General features: G+C 30.1%; 1 non-coding gene across 1 annotated transcript; it reads left to right on the top strand.

Annotated features, from left to right (window-relative positions):
• Nucleotides 1–11,785: 11,785 nt before the first annotated feature.
• On the top strand, nucleotides 11,786–11,948 carry LOC145271524 (U1 spliceosomal RNA). The gene has a single exon (XR_013865935.1). It is a non-coding gene; the product is annotated as a U1 spliceosomal RNA (small nuclear RNA).
• Nucleotides 11,949–19,702: the final 7,754 nt, after the last annotated feature.

Genomic DNA, 19,702 nt, shown 5'->3' with positions numbered 1-19,702 from the left:
AATATCCACATACTTCACAGGAATATGGCTTTTCGCCAGTGTGAGTTCTCATATGTGTCACTAAATGTGATTTTTGAGAACAAGAATATCCACACACTTCACAAGAATGTGGCTTTTCCCCAGTGTGAGTTCTCATATGTCTCACTAATACTGATTTTTTAGAACAAGAATATCCACACACGTCACAAGAATGTGGCTTTTCCCCAGTGTGAGTTTTCATATGTGTCACTAATAATGATTTGTGAGAGCAAGAATATCCACACACTTCACAAGAATGTGGCTTTTCCCCAGTGTGAGTTCTCATATGTCTCACTAAGTTTGATTTTTTAATAAAAGAATGTCCACACACGTCACAAGAATGTGGCTTTTCCCCAGTGTGAGTTCTCATATGTATCACTAATGAGTGTTTTACAGAACAAGAATATCCACATACTTCACAAGAATGTGGTTTTTCCCCAGTGTGAGTTCTCATATGTCTCACTAAGTTTGATTTTTTAATAAAAGAATATCCACACACTTCACAAGAATGTGGCTTCTCCCCATGGTGAGTTCTCATATGTATCACTAAGTTTGATTTTTTAAAACAAGAATAGCTACACACTTCACAATAATGTGGATTTTCTGTAATGTGCATATTCATATTTAAATTAAATTACCCCTGGCGAAAGTTATCACTACCAAGTTATAAGCAATATGAGATTTTATCCTGACCTTTTCAGTTTTAATCTGTAGTTTTGTATGGAAGTTAGATTTTATGCTAAAGAAATTTTAATTGTGTATAACTTTTCATTTTTTTTTTATAAGAGATACTTTGTAGTGTAAAAGTTAAAATATTTTATTTTGGAAATTCGATATCTTATGATTTATAAAAACATTAAACAAAAAGTTCACAAATTTAAATATGTGTGATGTTTTTATCACTATTTGCTAAATAATCCAGATAACTCTTCACACATATATGTCTAATGAAGTTGTGTGCTGCCGTTTTTGTTGTCAGTCACGTAAAGAAATAATTGTGTATATAATACTGTTTAAGGAGAAGGATGGTCCCTTAATATTCATTAAAAACATTCCAGCAGGAACATCTGCAAATAAAAAATAAATGTAATATAATATTTTAATATCATCGTTTATTTTAATCGTGTCAACAAAACAAGAAAAATAACTTTATAAAACATTTCCAAATCACAGAAATAAACACGTAATTCACATTCATATTGTTTAACTGTTTAACATTATTCATAGTATTTTGTAATAGATAAAGGAATTATGCAATTAATAAAGTAAAATAAACAATAATATAGTAAGAATTTGTAGGAAAAATAAGCATACAACTACCATAGTTGCTACTGAGATTAATAAAAATATATTGATAATAATAGAAATATAATAAGTTTATAATACAGGAAAATGAATATAAATACTCAGTAAATTAAAGTTAATACAAATCAATATATAATCTAGTTACTTAGCAATGGATACTAATATGGTCTTTTAAAATAGATTTTGTTTGTATTTCTGTGTTGAAATATAGCTGCTTATTTATGTGTTTTATATTTAAATGGATATTTTCCTTACATTACACATCTGTTAATACTAATAATAGCGAATTTAATGAAACAGAATAAGGTATTTATTTTTTGAACTTGTATTTTTAGAAATTAACAGTTTATTAATTCAACAAATTATTTAATCCAACGTTTTTGAATGTATAATCATCATTCACATTTTTATTATCGAAATTATATAAACAGTTTTAACGATCAATTATTGCAACTTTAATTTTTCAAATTACGGTTTAATACATATTTGAGTAAAATAATTTTTTATTTTGGAAATCTAAGAAATTATATCATCCACCATTTTTGCGTATTTTATTATTCATATATTTTTTTATTTTCTTTATGATTTTTATCCTAATTATTTTCACCTTCTAACAGTATAAATTATTAAAATATATTAATGTTGAAAGCTTTGTACGAATTTAAATATCGCCTGTAAAATGAGCCTATTCAACTCATGGTATACGAACTAAACTTCTTTCTTCTGCATATTAATGTTGTATCGATAACCAGTATATATTTTATTGTTTTTTAATATTTTTTAATTCGCTTTAAAATTACATTTCCTTTAATCGGTTTTGGATTTTTATTTCGTTAAAACTTTTCTACTCAGCTTTAAAATTACGTTTCCTTTTTGAACCAAGAAAAAAGTGAACATTTTCTTCTTTGATCAACTGATGAAAAGTCTGATGATTTTTTTGGTTTATGCAATGAAACACGTGTAAGACGCAGTAATTTAAGCAATATGTGAATTAAATGTTTAACAAAGTTACCTATGCTCTGAAAGTGTAAATCATTTTCATTGAGTTTAATAAACCGTTGTATTTTAAGATATGTTTATTGAATAAATACATTATAAACGTATATTGTTTTAAGGAAAATGCGCATGTGCGTGTGTGACAATCTTGATGTAATATTTTCCATTGTTATAATGAGAAAAATATATCTAGGTTCATCAGAAAACGTTTGCTTCTGCCTTCCTAAAGCACATGCATATACTGTATATGAAATATGTTAATTTATCAAAACTATCGACAATTTCTTATAAGGGATTTATTTAATGTCGAAAACGTAACTAATTCGGTTCGAAAACCTACATTAAAATCTGTACATTTACTTTTTATTACTTATTTTTTTTTCCATTTATATTTTTCAAATTTAAAGCATATGGTTCAAATTTATCGATTGTTTAAGGATATCCGTTTATTGCTAATTCATCTGAACATAGAAATTGTTGTTACTACGTGTGTTTAACTCATCAGCAAGTTAATATTTAATCTTTAACTATTGATTAAAACAAAATATTTTAATGCACAATTCACATAGTAAGAGAGTCTCAAATATACGCTCTGCACAAACATACCTACTCTCGACCAATCGGACAAACATCAAAATCCAACCATTCTCCTTTGTTGATTGTAAGGCTTCTATTGTTTGAGACGAAACAAATTTAAAATTGGATTGAAATGTTTTATCTTAAAATATTTGTTCATTTTTTATTCATCCAAACGTTAAAATAATTTGCAATCATAGACCTTTATATTAAGCGAATTTAATGTTTTATATTTAAATATTAGTAAGACAAATTTTGCATGTCGTTTATATTTTATGCATTTAACATGATAAACAACATGGTTACAATTTATTGTGGCAGAGAGGGAGTTGTATCGGTTTCAGTTTTTTTATGTTTGTTGAGGGAGAATAAGAGCCAAGTGTCGTTAACTATTCTACAAATTCATGTAAAAATTTAATAAACAAAATATACTGAAAAAGTATCCTTATTGGCGTTTCAAAAACAACACACTTTGCAACTGAAACATAATAAGATACTATAGATTACGGGCCATATCAGCAGAGGCATTTCCTGTGATTTGTTTTGCATATATAGTCAGGAAAACAGGGAACAGGGAGAGAATTACAAATGTTTTCAGGAACTTCTTTCTTTCATTGTAAAGTCACAATTGAAAGGGAGAAACAAAAAAACTCATATAAGTCTACAGCTTTGAATAGAAAGGTACTGGAATATGATGATGTATTATGAGTTACCTAAACAGAGAATTGATGAAGAGTAACACTAGATCAACAAGTCAAAGGAGCACAAAATGAATTGTCGGCCATGGTTTGTGTTTTCCTATGATTATTATTATTATTATTATTGAGTTTGTTATATTGAATTAAATATTATTTCCTATAATTATCATTACTATTGAGTTTTTATTGAATTAAGTAAGATTTTATATGATTATCATTATTGAGTTTGTTGTATTGAATTAAATTGGATTTCATATGATTATCATTATTATTGAGTATCCATATTGTCATTAAATATCATCTTTACTGTTTGTATAGCAAACTTTATCCGGACATAAAATTGTATTATGTGTAAGGAGTGTGTAACAACTCACCTGCCAAATCGATTGGCCTTAAAATGTGTAGGTGTTGTATCAATATTAATTCATCTTTACATAATAATCAGACAATAAAGAGTGGTAGTACTTGTTAGGGTTAAAATTTGTAGGGGGTGTATCAATACAAATTCATCTTCACATAATAATCAGACAATATATATATTGTGCGGTTGTACTTCATTATTTGGTGAGCATTGGATTAGATAATCGTACCTAAAATTTCTGAGCTGGCACTATCCATTTTGTGTGTGGTTTATAAAGTGTAGACTTAATAGGTATGCAGTTATTTAATTAGAAATAGAGCACAAGTTGTTCATGGGAGAGACTTTATAGTATTTTATGATCTCCACAGAATATGTTCTTACAAAGTGCTGAAACTTTTTAAATTTAAATTTGTGACCCCAGTTTTTAATAGTTTGTAACAGTTGTTCTTTTTTAAAAGTTGTTTTTACACAATAATTAATATATTTTTTTCAAGTTTAAGAAAAGTTTTAAATTATCATATATTTTAAGTTTTATTTACACAATAATTAATATATTTCTCCAAGTTTAAGAAAAGTTTTAGATTGTCACACACACACACACACACACTTGCGCACATGTACATTTTCCTTAAAACAATATACGTTTATAATGTATTTATTCAATAAACATATCTTAAAATACAACGGTTTTTTAAAAGTTGTTTTTACATAATAATTAATATATTTTTTCAAGTTTAAGAAATATTTTAAATTATATTTTTTGGAGTCAGTGTAAAGTGTATGTTTGAAACTTTATATACCTATGTTTGACTTATGTTATTTTACAAAAGAGTCCGCATTTATCAAGGCCCAGATGCCACTCGAGAATAAAGGTTAATAAGCATACAGTGGTCAATAGAACACTTTAGTCTTAATTGTTAATGGAAATTTGATAAATTGGATTACTTAAGGGAAACGGCTCATTAAGAACTTGTTTAGGTTGGACTTGAAAATGACGAAATTATAGTCAGCTGGAAAGCAGGCAAATGGAAGAGTTTCACAGGTGTGCATTCTAAGAAATAAACTTTGTTCATGGAATCTATGTTTATGTTTAGGCACAGATAAAGAGTGGAGGAAATTATTGATAGTTTTTTTTCAGCTAGACGAGTGTTTCTCGTGAAAGTTTGGCGAGTGGGGGCAATAGACTAAAGCTCAGACGAGCACATACCATGAAAATAATGATAAAGCAGAGACAGGCTGTGAGAAAGAGTTTGCAGGGAAAAGAAAATGGCATCCCTCACTAAGCTACAAAGTCTACTTTTAACTCTGTCAAGGCAGAGAACATGAGTTGGAATAGATACATCAAGATCATTGCCAAGACTGCGACGAAGAAGTTGGGCTCTCTCTACCCTGCTAGAAAGTTACTTACACTTGAAAATATCCTATACCGCTACAAAGCTGCCATTCGCCCACGTATGGCGTATTGTTGTGACATTTGGGCTGGTGCATCTGCTACTAATCTCTCGCTCCTGGGCAGGATTCAAAAGAAAGTCGCCAACTTGATGGATCCCGAATTGTTATCTAAGCTTCAGCCACTTTCAAATCAACAAAATATTGCATCCCCCGCTTGTTTTACAAGTATTATAATGGTGAATGCTCTGACGAACTATAAGCTCATGTACCCCTTAATGAAAATACCCCCGACAAACCCGACAGGCAGCAAAGTCCCAGCCCAACACAGTAGAGATCCCTAGATGTATGAAAGCCTTCTATTCTAATAGTTTCTTCCCTAGAACTGCTAGACTAGGTGTGTCAGAAACTTTGTGAAATATATTGAATAACTCCACCCCCTGTCTTTCCAAGCTTATAACTACTCGAAAAATGTAATTAAACCCCTATTTTTTTCAATTAAAGGAGGAAAGACCGAGGTTTCAATTTAAAAAAAAAAGGAAAAAACAACGTGTGTGTGTTTTTTTTTTTAAAGGGTTTAAACTTCGGACTTTACAGGTAAATTTCTAAAAAAACACTACTTTTTTGTTTTAAATTTGAATATATTATTTATTGATCTTTATCTCCAATTTGTGATATACATAAACTTTGGTGAGTAAATTAATTATTTACTTTGTAATAGACATTTCAAAATGGGAGGAGCATGAATTTAAAAAAAAGTTTGTCTAAAATATTACATTCGGTTTATTGGAAAGAACATAAAATTTCACATTGATCCTGAAAATATCGTAAAAATAGAACCAATAGAAAAATTGTGATGGATTTTTACAGTTTATAAATTGAAAAATACTGAACTCGTAAAATTCAATTAATTTCATTTCTGTTTTTTTAAATCAAAAATATTTCTATGACTTTTTTTTTTTCATTACTGTTTTTCTTTTAAATAAAGAATAATATTTCTATTACTTTTCATACAACTTTAATAGTTTATTTTGAAAGTATAATTCATAAAGAAAATAAACAACCCACTTTTAAAAGAGAAATTACGAGTTTTTTAAAATATTTTATTCGAAGTTTCGTGTTAGGGGTGTCAAAAAGTCCTACAAAAATCCTGATAACCTACTGATAGACTTAAAAATTCCTGCTTCCCCATCTGTACTGACATGTAGAAGTTCAAGTGTAATGTAAACAAACATTTTGCTGCTAAACTCCCTACATAGTATCCCTGCAACTTAGGTCCCTGATAGTAGCCCCTACATCAGTGCCAATGTGCCGTGTTTTGTGTAATTAAAAAACAGGTAAAACCAAACAGGAGACCCATGTAAAAAAGTAAATTTATTGGACTTAAGGAGTCGGAGTCTGATAAATAAAATTCCGACTCCGACTCCTAGTACTCTTAGAAATGCAAATCGAATCAAATTATTGTGTTTATGATAAACATTATGATTTAGCTACATAATAGATAATTGTTGACATAAAACTACATCCAAAAGAAACAAAAAAAAATCTCTAAAAAAAACCCCCGAAAAACTATGCTGGTTTCGATTGTAAATATTAAAAAAAAATATTTTGTTTTATATTAAGTTTCTATTATGCCCAATAAATGAGGGCTCATTTTATGTAAACGTTATTGAATAAAATTATCCTTATTCGAAAACCCCAAATATTGAATAAAATATCAAAATTCAAACAATTTTCTAGCGACATATTAGGTAAATGTGGACAGAAAAGTATTTGTAAAAATATTTTCGACAAACTTTGGATCAACTTATTTTGTTCATGGTAAACATTATTATTTTCTCAGAAAAAACGAAAATAAATAAACTCATTTTTGATAAAAAAAAATCCAAATATCAGATTGAATCGTCTATTATTAGAAAGATTAGGAAGGTGTGGGTGCTCATTTTCAGTTTAATTTATGAAACAAAGGCGTCAGTATTAAATTCTTTTTTCATTCTATTTTTCGGAATATTTTAATGGCTTTTCAGACGTAATGTCAAACAAAAAATTTATTTTATTTAATTTATTTTTTTTATTTTTAAAACTATGTTGAATTTGATTGTAAACATTTATAAATTATTTTTTTCTTTATTAAGTTTCTATTATATGCTTATCTTATGTAAACGTTATAAAAAGAATCATTTTATGTAAACGAAATAAATGAATCATTTTATGTAAACGAAATAAATGAATCATTTTATGTAAACGAAATAAATGAATCATTTTATGTAAACGAAATAAAAGAATCATTTTATGTAAACGAAATAAAAGAATCATTTTATGTAAACGTAATAAAAGATTTATTATTATTTTAAAAGGTATTAAATGGGATTTTTTAAGCGTAAAAAATAACTACCTTACATATTGTAAAATTATTTTAATATTTAAATTTTACTTAAATAAACACATTTTGGTCAATGCCAAGTTTCTTTCCAACTCCTTAAAAAAAACTTTAAAATGACGACTTGAATAGGTTTTCGGTGATGCTGAAAAAGAATATCACATTTAAATTTGAGACAGATAAGTAGTTTTCATGTTATGAAGAAATTAATTTTTCAATAAGTGGGGGATCACTTTCCTATATAAAAGTAACGTGAAATGGGCACCCACTTTTTAGTCACTTAGTACTTTCTTCAGATCATAAAGCAATTTTTAAGTGTTATATTCGTTTTCAGCACCCCCCCCCCAAAAAAAAAAACCGGCGCTGTTTTTTACTAAGAGATTCGTTCATTTTTTTTTTTTTCATTTTCAAATTTGTTTTATATGACCAAATTATTAGGTGACCAGAAGACGGGTGCTTTTTTTACGCTAAATTTTTATAAGACAGTGGATCCAATACTTTAAACAAAAAGTAATTTCTTCATATCATGAAAACTACTTATCTGCCCCAAATTTACATGTGATATTCGTTTTCAGCACCATTGAAAACCTAGAAAAGTCGTCAGTTTAAAGGTTTTTGAGGAGTTGGAAAGAAACTTGACATTAACCCACATGGTCACATTTCATATATATTTTATTCACGAAACCAATATTTTTTATTGGATTGCAATAAAAAAAATAAACTCATTTTAATATTTAAGATTATTTTAAAGTTGTTGAATAATATTGTTGTAAAGTAAAAAAAACAAAAAAACTTACCTTCCATTTTAGGAATTTCATACGAAAAAAAAATCGTTTTTCTTTTGTGTCCAACGCAGAAAATTTGTTTGTTAGGATTTCTTAATATAATCTTTAGTGAATTGATACAAATTTTGTTTTGTGTGTCCAATTCATTAAGCAATTAAATATATGAAAATATAAAAGAATCAAAATTAGAAGATGAAAAACACGATTTAAACGTGAAATTATTACAAGAAGAAAAAAATCAACTGCTTCAGAACAAAGAACTTATGTTCATCGTAAAACGGTGTAATCATTATTTTGTTCCTCGTGTAAAAGATTGAACATTTCATTATTATTTGGATTAGTCGAACTACATCCAAGATGAGAACAGTAATCCAAATAATCCAAATATAAAAAAATGCAAAACTGAATATTTCACATAAACAATTCAAAAAAGAAGGAATTGAACAAATAGCGAAGTCAATCAAATAACAAAAACTAGATTTTAACCAACAAGAAACAAAACAATAATCACATGATTACCTTATGAAAATTGCGACTTCTTTTTATCAGGTTCGATTCCGTTAACTTTACGATGACCTTAACTTATAATTCCAGATTTAAATCTGATGTTTTACATGCAATCAACGACTAACGATGGAAGTGTAGTACCAGTTTCTAGTTTGTTTGCGCATTTTAGCCATGTGTCGCGTTGTCACCATTCTGGCTTTCCTTGTAATGTTTTGCGCCATCCCATGTATTACCTCCTCCTTTAATAAAGAAGTAGTGCAATGTTGTAAAATGACCCCACTCACAGATGGGAATATGGGAAAAAATATGCAGAACACAAATCGATACTGAACAACATTCAGATCGCCGTGTAATTTGCTTGCACCCTACTCTCATATTATGAGTTATGTCCCCTTCAGTCAACTCTTTAATATAAAACAATACAAGAGTTGTGTCCCTTGTGGTTAGTAACAATAAATACATGGACTTGCTCCATAGCTTATCACGCTTAAATGTATCTTGTCTTCTGATGTCTTTTTTAATAAGGTTCATCCCATATCATATAATGAAACAAACATAATCGGACATGGTGGCAGCTACGGGGATTTTCTTTAAAAAAAGAAAATAAATCTATCCACAAATAGAATGAACGCAAAAGAAAACATCAGTCTTCGTGTTGCGCGTAAACGCACGTAGTGACGACGACAAGCGCCATCTTAAAAAAAAAATCGATGCACGAAGTAAGTTCGTCAATTTCATTCAGTCATGTCATTGTTTTGTTTTCTTTGTTTTTTTTATTTAAAAAAAGGTGGGTATTAGTATAATACTAATATAAAAAAAAACAATAATTGAATTAAAGTAAAATGAGTTCTAATGCAAGTGAACCCGTTATGCACTGGGAGTCTAAGAATCTATTTGAATCGTTCAGATTCTTCAAGCAACGGTGTGCATTATATTTCTCAGTAAAAAACATTCCCGTCGAGAAGCAGGTCGACCACATTGTACTGCTGTCTGGTGAGGAAGGGTTACGGCGATATAACGCCTGGGCATTTGACGATGATGCTGACCGGACGAACCCGAAGGCAATTTGGCGTAAATTTGAGAAGCGTCTAGAGCCCCAAACCAATTTTCGTATTGCACGTTTCTATCTGCGTGAATATCAACAAAAGAATACGGAAAGCATCGACGACTTCATGGCGAGATGTAAACTACAGGCAAAAAAATTGAAGGTTTAGGGATAACCAAGAGACTGAAGAACGTCTCATTGAACAAATGATTACCGGCACTAGACACCCGGAGTTACAAAAACTTCTACTTTTGAAAGTTATGGGGCTTACACTCCAAGAGGCCTTAAATAGTGGTAGAACGCACGAAGCGTCCCTTAACCACATGCGGCAAATGGATGAAATTCGAGGTTATTGTCAGGAAATTAGTGCATTAAAAACAAGCTAATGTCGACGTTGTGGAAATAAACATGAAAAAGAAAAATGTCCAGCCTGGGGCACCACATGCTCAGCGTGTGGCAAAAAGAACCACTGGGCGAAAGTCTGCACTAACAAAAAGGAGGGCACAAGAAAATACAGCCAAACAAAAACGACGAACAGCCAAAAGCAGCCGCAAGAAAACAGATACAGAAAGCGGAACAGTAAAATCTGCTCAGTAAAATCTGAGCCCAAGGAGATGTATAGAGAATTTGAGCAGCTAAACTTTAATGCGATTCATCAGCCAAAATACGAGCGTACTGAAATAATAACGGAACTTAAAATAAAGCTTCCCAATAGACCAGGCACTCGTATACTCAAAGCAAAGGTGGACACAGGTGCAGAAGGGAATACGCTTTCTCTACGAACTTTTCGAAACATGTTTCCCAACAGAGTTTATGACCTAGGACAACCCATTCCAAGCTCCACAAAGAAAGAGCACACGATTCGGACAGCATACAACGGCTCAAACATAATACAGCATGGATCGATCTACATACAATGCGGACACAAAGACAAGTTGAAAACTTTAAAATTCTTTGTTGTCACAACAGAAGGGCCTACAATCATAGGATTACCTTCTCTCAGACTTGGAGCTGATAAGCCTCCACTGCACCATTCAATAAAAGAAAGATCCGATTAACTCCGTCATCGAATTAAAAAATGCATATGCAAGTCAGTTCGATCGCATAGGACATTTTAAAAGTGACTACCACATCGTCCTAAAATCTGATCATCCCACAAAACACTGAACACTCATCCTGGAACTCAGAAAGTATCCAGATCCGGTCGTATAATAAGACCACTCAAAAGATTTTCTTATGATGAGAACAGCCCTTAGTTGGACTCTCACACTATTGTACTAGTGTCAACGTTCCTTCCTTATGTAATTTTTATTCTTTTCGTTTTATTTTTTTTTTTTGGAAAAGAGCGATGTCATATTATGAGTTATGTCCCCTTCGGCCAACTTTTTAATATAAAACAATACAAGAGTTGCGTCCTTGTGGTTAGTAACAATAAATACACGGACTTGCTCAAATTAAGTTACTTTTTTTCAGAAAACTTCATTCCATAACGGGTACGTACAATATAATTTTAGTTCCGTTAAGAATTGAGTTATTTTGTGAAAATGTTGGTAAGTTTAAATGATAGTAAATTATTTGTTATGATTGTTGTTATTAGTAAATGAAATGTTGTGATATACTGATATTGGTGAGAATTATGTGGAGGTATTTTAGTTTTTTATTGGTGTTTGTTGTTGGTTAGTATAGAAGTGTGATATAAAAACAGTGGTGCGCGCATAATAAAATATACTTACCTGATGTAGGGGTAACGGTGATCATTAAGGTCGTTCCCCCAGAGCGAGGCCCATCCATTGCACTGCGGTTGGGTTGACCTTTGCGATCGTCCCAAATGTGGATGACTCGGACATGCTATTTCTAAGTGTGGGGTCTGCGGTCGCGCTCACCCCGATAATGCAATCAAAATCAGAAATCCTTCCCTACTTCTTCCAAGTACCTCTCACTCGTAGGTCTGTACTCCCTCCGCTTAATCACCCTTAATCTCTGTAATACCAAAAAATACGCCATTTCTCTCGACCAGTTTATTATCCACTTCAATTCCAACTTTCTGATTGTATCTAATTTGCATGTAAATGTAATCAACGTTTAATCGTGAGGAATTCGTCTAGCTGTCGCCTACAGCTACTGAAAGTGTCTTCTTTCGATATACAGTGTGGACATAAGCCATGTTACAAAATTTCTGAACTATTTATTATGATAATATTAAAATAAATTTACTATTTAATTGTCATTATATGATAATGTAATGTATGATTTCTAATTTTTTTAGAAACAAAAGATGTAAATTTTTAAACAATGTCTGTTGAATTGGAGAGAATATTAACCATAGAGCAACATGAGAATTACGTACGGCACAAGAAATATTCAAGTTGGGGAAAACAAAACTCAAAATCAATAAAATGTTTATAAAAAGGACGATTACTAATTACATGGAAACTTCGTTGATCAAAGATAGACAACGTTCCCACACCTTAAGAACTTTTTTTTAGAAACAAAAGATGTAATAATTTTTAAAAAAATTTTTCATCGTATGAAAATAATGAAATTGCGAGACGAAAATCGTGTTTACATAATTGGCACTTTAAAATAACGTTCCCATGTAGTAAGCATTTTGAACGTCAAAACATACCCGTTTTTAATAAATCTAGCAACAATCAACTAATGGTCAGATTTTTGTGAAATTGTCGATACTTATCCATTTTAGAATGAAATTACATATAACATGCAGGTAATATTCATTGAGAGCGTATGGTGATTATATGAGAAAATAAAGCTGTGTACGCATTATAAATGTTTCTTTTCTGTGTCTTATGTTATTCATTATGCAGTTTCCGTAAAATATGAGGGGAAATAATTTTTAGTGTGTGCCCCTCTATTTATTTTTTTTCGAAATTTGAACAAAATATATTTTAATCTATCGGCATTTCTATTTATTATGAATCATAAGTGTTCAAATAAGTAAAACGTATTTATTTTTTAAACATTTAAATACACATATTGAACAAAAAATTACCTTGAAGTTGCAATTAAAAAAATTATATAAATTTAATATTATTATGTTTGAGTTTTTTTTAAATAGGGGTTTTTCGAGTTAATATATACCATAATATCAGTTATAATATATATATAACATCAGTTGAATTGCCAAGAAAAAGAAACTTCTTAAAAATCAATTATTTTTTAAAAGATTAAAATGATTAAAATTCAATTATTTCAAAATGTTCTGTTGCAACATAGATTTTTAATTAATTGTGTGTAAATATTTTTTTTAATTATTAAGTTTTAATGTAAACATGCAACTATTATATCGCCAGATTAAAAACAATTTGAAAATATGATTGCACAAATATTAAGCATTCTGTAGTCCCCCCTCATATTTTCTTGTCTCTCTTTACCGAAGAAAATATGGAACCCCGTAGGTAACCAAATGAACATTCAGTAAAACCGTATTTCATATTTAATATACAAATGTTTATAATATTATTAATCGTTAAACTGTGTAAATCTTAAAACCTAACAAAATTATAACAAAGATTAATTATTAATTGCAGTTTGAAGAAGACAAACAAAGGTTTTAAAAAATCATTAAGTCGCTTCTGCTTTTCCATAGTTCGTATATTTAACACAAATCTGACGTCACGGAAACATGAGGTCCAATCTTCACAATCGTTTGGCAGTCCCTAGATATCACATACATCGCTATGGTATAATTATTACCATAAAACAGTATTTTTTTTAATTCACGGACTAATCGGCATTCACCCTTGAATTGTCGACTTTTAAATATTTTTGGGTACGCTAAGAACGAATATCGCATTTATTTCTTGTGCAAACGAGTACTTATTCATATTTGAAAACATTCTTTATCCAACGTAATCACTACAGTTTGGCCCCTCCTTTCACTTTCTTTATTTCATCAATTTGGATATATCACACTTCTCATGAGTGGATAAATAATTAGTTTTATGATTAAAATAAAAATTTAAAAAATTCGTTTTTTGACACAAACCGATTTTTTCTGACACCAGATCTGGCCCTCTTGCACTTTAGGCAAATGGAAATTAGGAAGATAGAAAAGGAACAGCATTCGTTTGACACCGGTTGAAAGAATGCCATTGATTGGATAGAGAAATTATAGCGTCATTTTATGAATAAACAATTTCTTACGCGTAATTTTTATTAATTAGAAACGATAAAAAGATACGATATTGAAATTGACAGTATTAGAAAACAATTTTTTAAAAATAAATGATAGTTTTAGAAATAAATACATGCATGATAAAAAATACTTTTTTTATTTAGTATAAAACAGTTTTTTTTTAACAAATCAAAGATAATTATAACTGAAATTGTTCTGATACATATTATTATACGTGAAAATATTTAATTTAATATAAAATATAGTTTAAAATAAAAGTAAAATAGTTCACTATAAGTCAGCGATCGAATTGCTTCTACATTAATTATTTTAATACTATTATTAAATACTTATTTACAATACTGTCAATTCTTAAATTCTATCTGAACTTAAAAAAATTCTTTTAACTGGAGAGCTAATTAACGTTTTTTAAATTTAAAATAAAAATAAACAATAGTTCACTATAAATCCGCGATCGAACTGTTACTTAAATGATTAACTTTTAAAAATGCTTCTACATTAATTATTTTTATACTATTATTAAATGCTTATTAAATTCTTTTACAATAATTTCAATTCTTAAATTCTATCTTAACTTAAAATTTTTTTTTAATTTCCAAAAATACTATTAATTATTACATACTTAGTTATTAAATTCTTTTCCAATTGTTTTTAAATAATTTCAATTTTTATCAATATTTCATAGTAATGACGTCATAATTTCTCTATCCAATCAAATTGCATTCTTTCAACCGGTGTCAAACCACTGCTGTTCCTTTTCTATCTTCATAATTTCCATTTGCCTAAACGAAAGAGGCCCGATTTTTAAAAATCGAAGATTCATATTTTTTTTCATGTTTGTTATAAAGCATGGTTGAATCAATATTACTTATTGTATTGCAATAAAAATAAAATGTTTAAATGGATATAATGGGATTTATTTCATACGTTTAAAAAATACCTACTTTTCACTCCAGGAATTCAATACAAAATGAAAAAAAAATCGGGATGAATTCGTGTTTTCTTTTGTGTTAAAAACAGAAAAATTCGTTTTGTTTGTTTTGACTTCTTTAGTAAATGGATACAACTTTTGTTTCGTGTGTATTAAATTTATTAAAAAAATAAAATATATGAAACTATAAAAGAACCAAAATTCAAATATGGAAATCACGATTTAAACGTGCAATTATTTAAAGAAAAAAAAAATCAACAATGAATTTAGATCACCGCAACACGGTGTAATCGTTATTTCGTCCCTAGTGTAAACATGTCCGGGAATTAGTTAAGTGTGCCGAATTGTTTTCCTATCAAGTTAAGATTATATTTGTCAATGATGAAGAATTGTTGCGATTTCTCCAGTAAGGTTCTCTTTTGTGTGTCGAATTCATTAAAAACTAAAATATATGAAAACATGAAATTCATCATATTATTTAAGACTGAACATTTCATTATTATTTGATTAGTCGAAGCTGAAACCAGTAATCAGAATAATCAAAATAAATATATAAAAATGTGGTTAAAGCTGAAACCAGTAATCAGAATAATCAAAATAAATATATAAAAATGTGGTTAAAGCTGAAACCAGTAATCAGAATAATCAAAATAAATATATAAAAATGTGGTTAAAGCTGAAACCAGTAATCAGAATAATCAAAATAAATATATAAAATCCGGAGGATTTGAATTTCACTGACCCATAGATCGGGCATTTTCAAAAGTGCACAAAAAACAAGAACACCACCCGACCGATGTATAGAAAAAATTACTTCTTTAAGAAAAGATTTTCTTAGGAATTTAAAAATAAATGTTTTAATAATTTGTTTGTTTTATTTCCGAAATATATCGTTTTTAGTTAATTGAAAAATATCTTTAAAAAAAACAATGCAAAAAAGATTTATTTGTGAAATAATTTTTTTATTAATCGAAAAAATATCTAAAAAAATCATTGAAAAAAAAAATTTTTTGTGAAATATTTTTTTTATTCATTGAAAAAATATCTTTAAAAGTCAAAAAAAGAAATGGATTCATTTGTAAAACAATTTAGTTTTACTTCATTGAAAAAATATTTGTTAAAAGTCATTGAAAAAAGAATTTATTTGTAAAACATTTTCTTTTAGTTCATTGAAAAAATATCTTTAAAAAATGGTAGCGTTTTAATAGTTGATAAGTGTTCGTATATTTGGTGGTATAACTGAATGTCAGAATTGTAGAATGAATATTTCTCATCCAATCAGTGGCGACGGATATTTAACAGGGAGAAATCATTATTTTGTCGGATTAAAGAGGTAAGATTATGTGTACGTGTAAGTGAGGGTGAAATTTTATCTACTTCCTTTTTAAATTAGAACGATGATGATCATGGCGCTCCTCGGACTAAATGTAATTTTTTAATATAACGAAATAATGTGTATGTAATTGCAGTCGTTAGTTACATTGTGAAGGGGTCCTGTCAAAGGTAACGTAATTGCTAAGGACGTAAACATAAGCTTTTATGTGCCATCTTTTGTTGTCCAGAGGTTGAAATTGTGTCTCTTATTATATACAAGAACATAATGTGCCTGCACGTTATGTTCTCCAGCAGTCACAGCACTGTAAGAGGCGATAAATTGTTTTATCTGAAACAATATTTCTGCAACAAATCGGTCTATTCTAGAGCTTCCGTTTTCAATATGTTGTCTTGTTTTGTGCTAGGGTGGCCGTTGTTATTGCAATTGAGGGAGTCATAATTTAAAGTTATGAAGCTTAAGATATCTGGTTAATCTCCAGACACAGGGTGTTGTATGTTACAATGTTGAATAGCAGCAGTAACTCTTTATTTCGGTCGTTGTAATTCTCGTAGTTTGACATTTGACAACTGAGCTCTTCTCTACATTTCCATACTCTGTACTTATTGACCATCTGCTTCCGCATTTCTAAGGTTATTGTCCAGTAGGTTTGCCATTGATAGTAACGAGAAAGAACCAGTGAGTGACGGGGTGATAATAACAAAAAAGATAGTGAGTCTTTGCCATTGATGGAAACGAGTGACGGTTTCAGAGTTTTACATCATTAACTGTTGATGATAAGGGACGTATAGGGGAGATATCTGCTTAAGCTCCAGATTGAAGGTGGTGTATGTTACAACTGAATAGCAGCAGTAACTCTTTATTTCTTTCCTTGTAATTTTTGTAGTTTGACATTTGACAACTGCGTTCTTTCTTATATTTTCATACTCTAGACTTACTGACCATCTGGTTCCGCAATTTCTAAGGTTATTGTCCAGTTTTTTGCAGTTTGCCATTGATAATAACGAGAAAGAACCAGTGAGTAACGGCTTGATAGTTTTACATTATTAGCTTATGATAGACGTATAGGGGAGTCAATTCACAAATAATATCATGGTTGTAAGTGATGAGATGTCATGGTTAAAACTGTTCAAATGAATCAACTAATGAATGGTGGTGTAGTTTAAGATGTGTTTCTGATGCATTGTTGAATGAAGCCAATTGTGATTCTCTTTTTTTAATTATGAGAGCTGGTATTTGTGTTTAATTGAAAACAAAGAGACTTTCGTCGCCGACAGTTATTTTGGGGTCGAACAAGTGAATTATTTTTCTTTGCGGTGACATCGCTTTCTTTTCTTTAATTTCTCAGCCAGGATTTTATTTTATTTGCTACAAATTTGGAGTATTGATAGCAAAAAACTTGCTTTTGATAAAAAAATCCATGGGTTTTATGAGTTCTTAATTCTCTATTCTTTGTTGCTACAAATGATGGAAACACATGGATCTGCATAGATTTTATCAAGACTTTATATCTGAAATCGTCTCATTTCTGTCCTTTATCTTGGGTGCAGCATTTGTTTGTATTTGTTCATATTATGTTTTATATATGATTATCTTATAATGTTTTTTTTCATTAATAGCTCATTTTATAATGAGAAGTATCTCCATTGCAGGCTCCCACAATAACCTATAAAGAGAGACTGAAGACATCCAAGGACAATGTTAAGTTAGCATTTAAGTTATTTCTAGTAAGCATTTATTTGTTTTTAATTAATAGCTGATCTTACAAGATTATCAAGTGTGAGTTCTGAAGTGTGTAGCCAGATTTTGTTTACGAGAACTTTAATATTAATATTGTTCACATGAATCTAACTTTCACATTTTATGGTGTCTCATATGTTTTGTTAGACCTCGTTTAGTAAAACATGAATATACGCATTTTTTACAAGAATATGGGTTTCCCCTTATGTGTAATTGCATGTGATATGTTAGGTGGTGTTTCTGTGTACATGAATAATCACATAGTCCACAAGAATATGGTTTTTCTCCAGTGTGAATTATCATATGTTTATCTAGATTTGATTTATCTGAAAATGAATAATCACATATTTCACAAGAATATGGCTTTTCTCCAGTGTGAGTTCTTACGTGTCTCACTAGATTTGATTGAGTTGAAAATGAATATTGACATTGTCCACAAGAATATGGTCTTTCTCCAGTGTGAGTTCTTACGTGTATCTCTAGTGTTGATGGAGTTAAACATGAATATGTACATTGTTTACAAGAATATGGCTTTTCTCCAGTGTTAGTTCTGATATGCTTCGCTAGATTTGGTTTCTCAGGACGGTAATATTTCAATTGTTCCCAAGAATATGGCTTTTCTCCAGTGTGTGTACTCATATGCCTCGCTGGATTTGGTTTCTCAGAACGTGAATATTTCCATTGTTCCCAAGGAGATGGCTTTTCCTCAGTGTGAGTACTCGTATGGATCGGTAGATTTGGTTTCTCAGAACAGGCATATTTCCCTTGTTCCCAAGAATACGACTTTTCTTCAGTGTGAGTACTCATATGCATCGGTTGATTTGAATGATCAGAACGTGGATATGTACATTGTTCCCGGGAATATGACTTTTCTTCAGTCTGAGTACTCATATGCATCGGTTGATTTGGTTTCTGGGAACTTGAATATTGGTATTGTTCACGAGAATATGGCTTTTCTCTAGCGTAAGTATTCATATGCATTACTAGATTTGGTTTCTCAGAACGTGAATATTGATGTTGTTCACAAGAAATCGGCTTTTCCCCAATGTGAGTACTCATATGCATCGCTAGATTTGGGTTCGCAGAACGTGAATACTCCCATTCGTCCCAAGGGTATGGCTTTTCCTCAGTGTGAGTACTCATATGGATCGGTAGATTTCGTTCCTTAGATTTGGTTTCTCCAGAAAGAGTTCTTACAGGCTTCTCTAGATTTGATAATCGAGAACAAACAATTTAACACCAATCCTTATGTTTTGCTGAATTTGATTCATCAGAATAAAACATTCCACACGAATCCTCAGCTTTGTCATATGTCGAATTAGATTTTATTTCTGAGAAAAAATAAGAGTTTTCTTTTGTGTGGCTCATATGTTGCACTAGATGTATTTTTTAAGAAGATGAAAAATTCACATACTTGTTCAGATTCAACAAAAGCGTTCAAGCAGGAACATCTGCAAAGAAAACATTAATTTATTTCATTTA

Source organism: Euprymna scolopes, chromosome 46, assembly GCF_053919585.1.
Source record: "Euprymna scolopes isolate OS-2025 chromosome 46, ASM5391958v1, whole genome shotgun sequence".
In the NCBI taxonomy this organism is placed as follows: Eukaryota; Metazoa; Mollusca; class Cephalopoda; order Sepiida; family Sepiolidae; genus Euprymna; species Euprymna scolopes.
The sequence above is the reverse complement of the archived record's forward strand: the minus strand, read 5'-3'. Positions and strand labels throughout refer to the sequence as shown.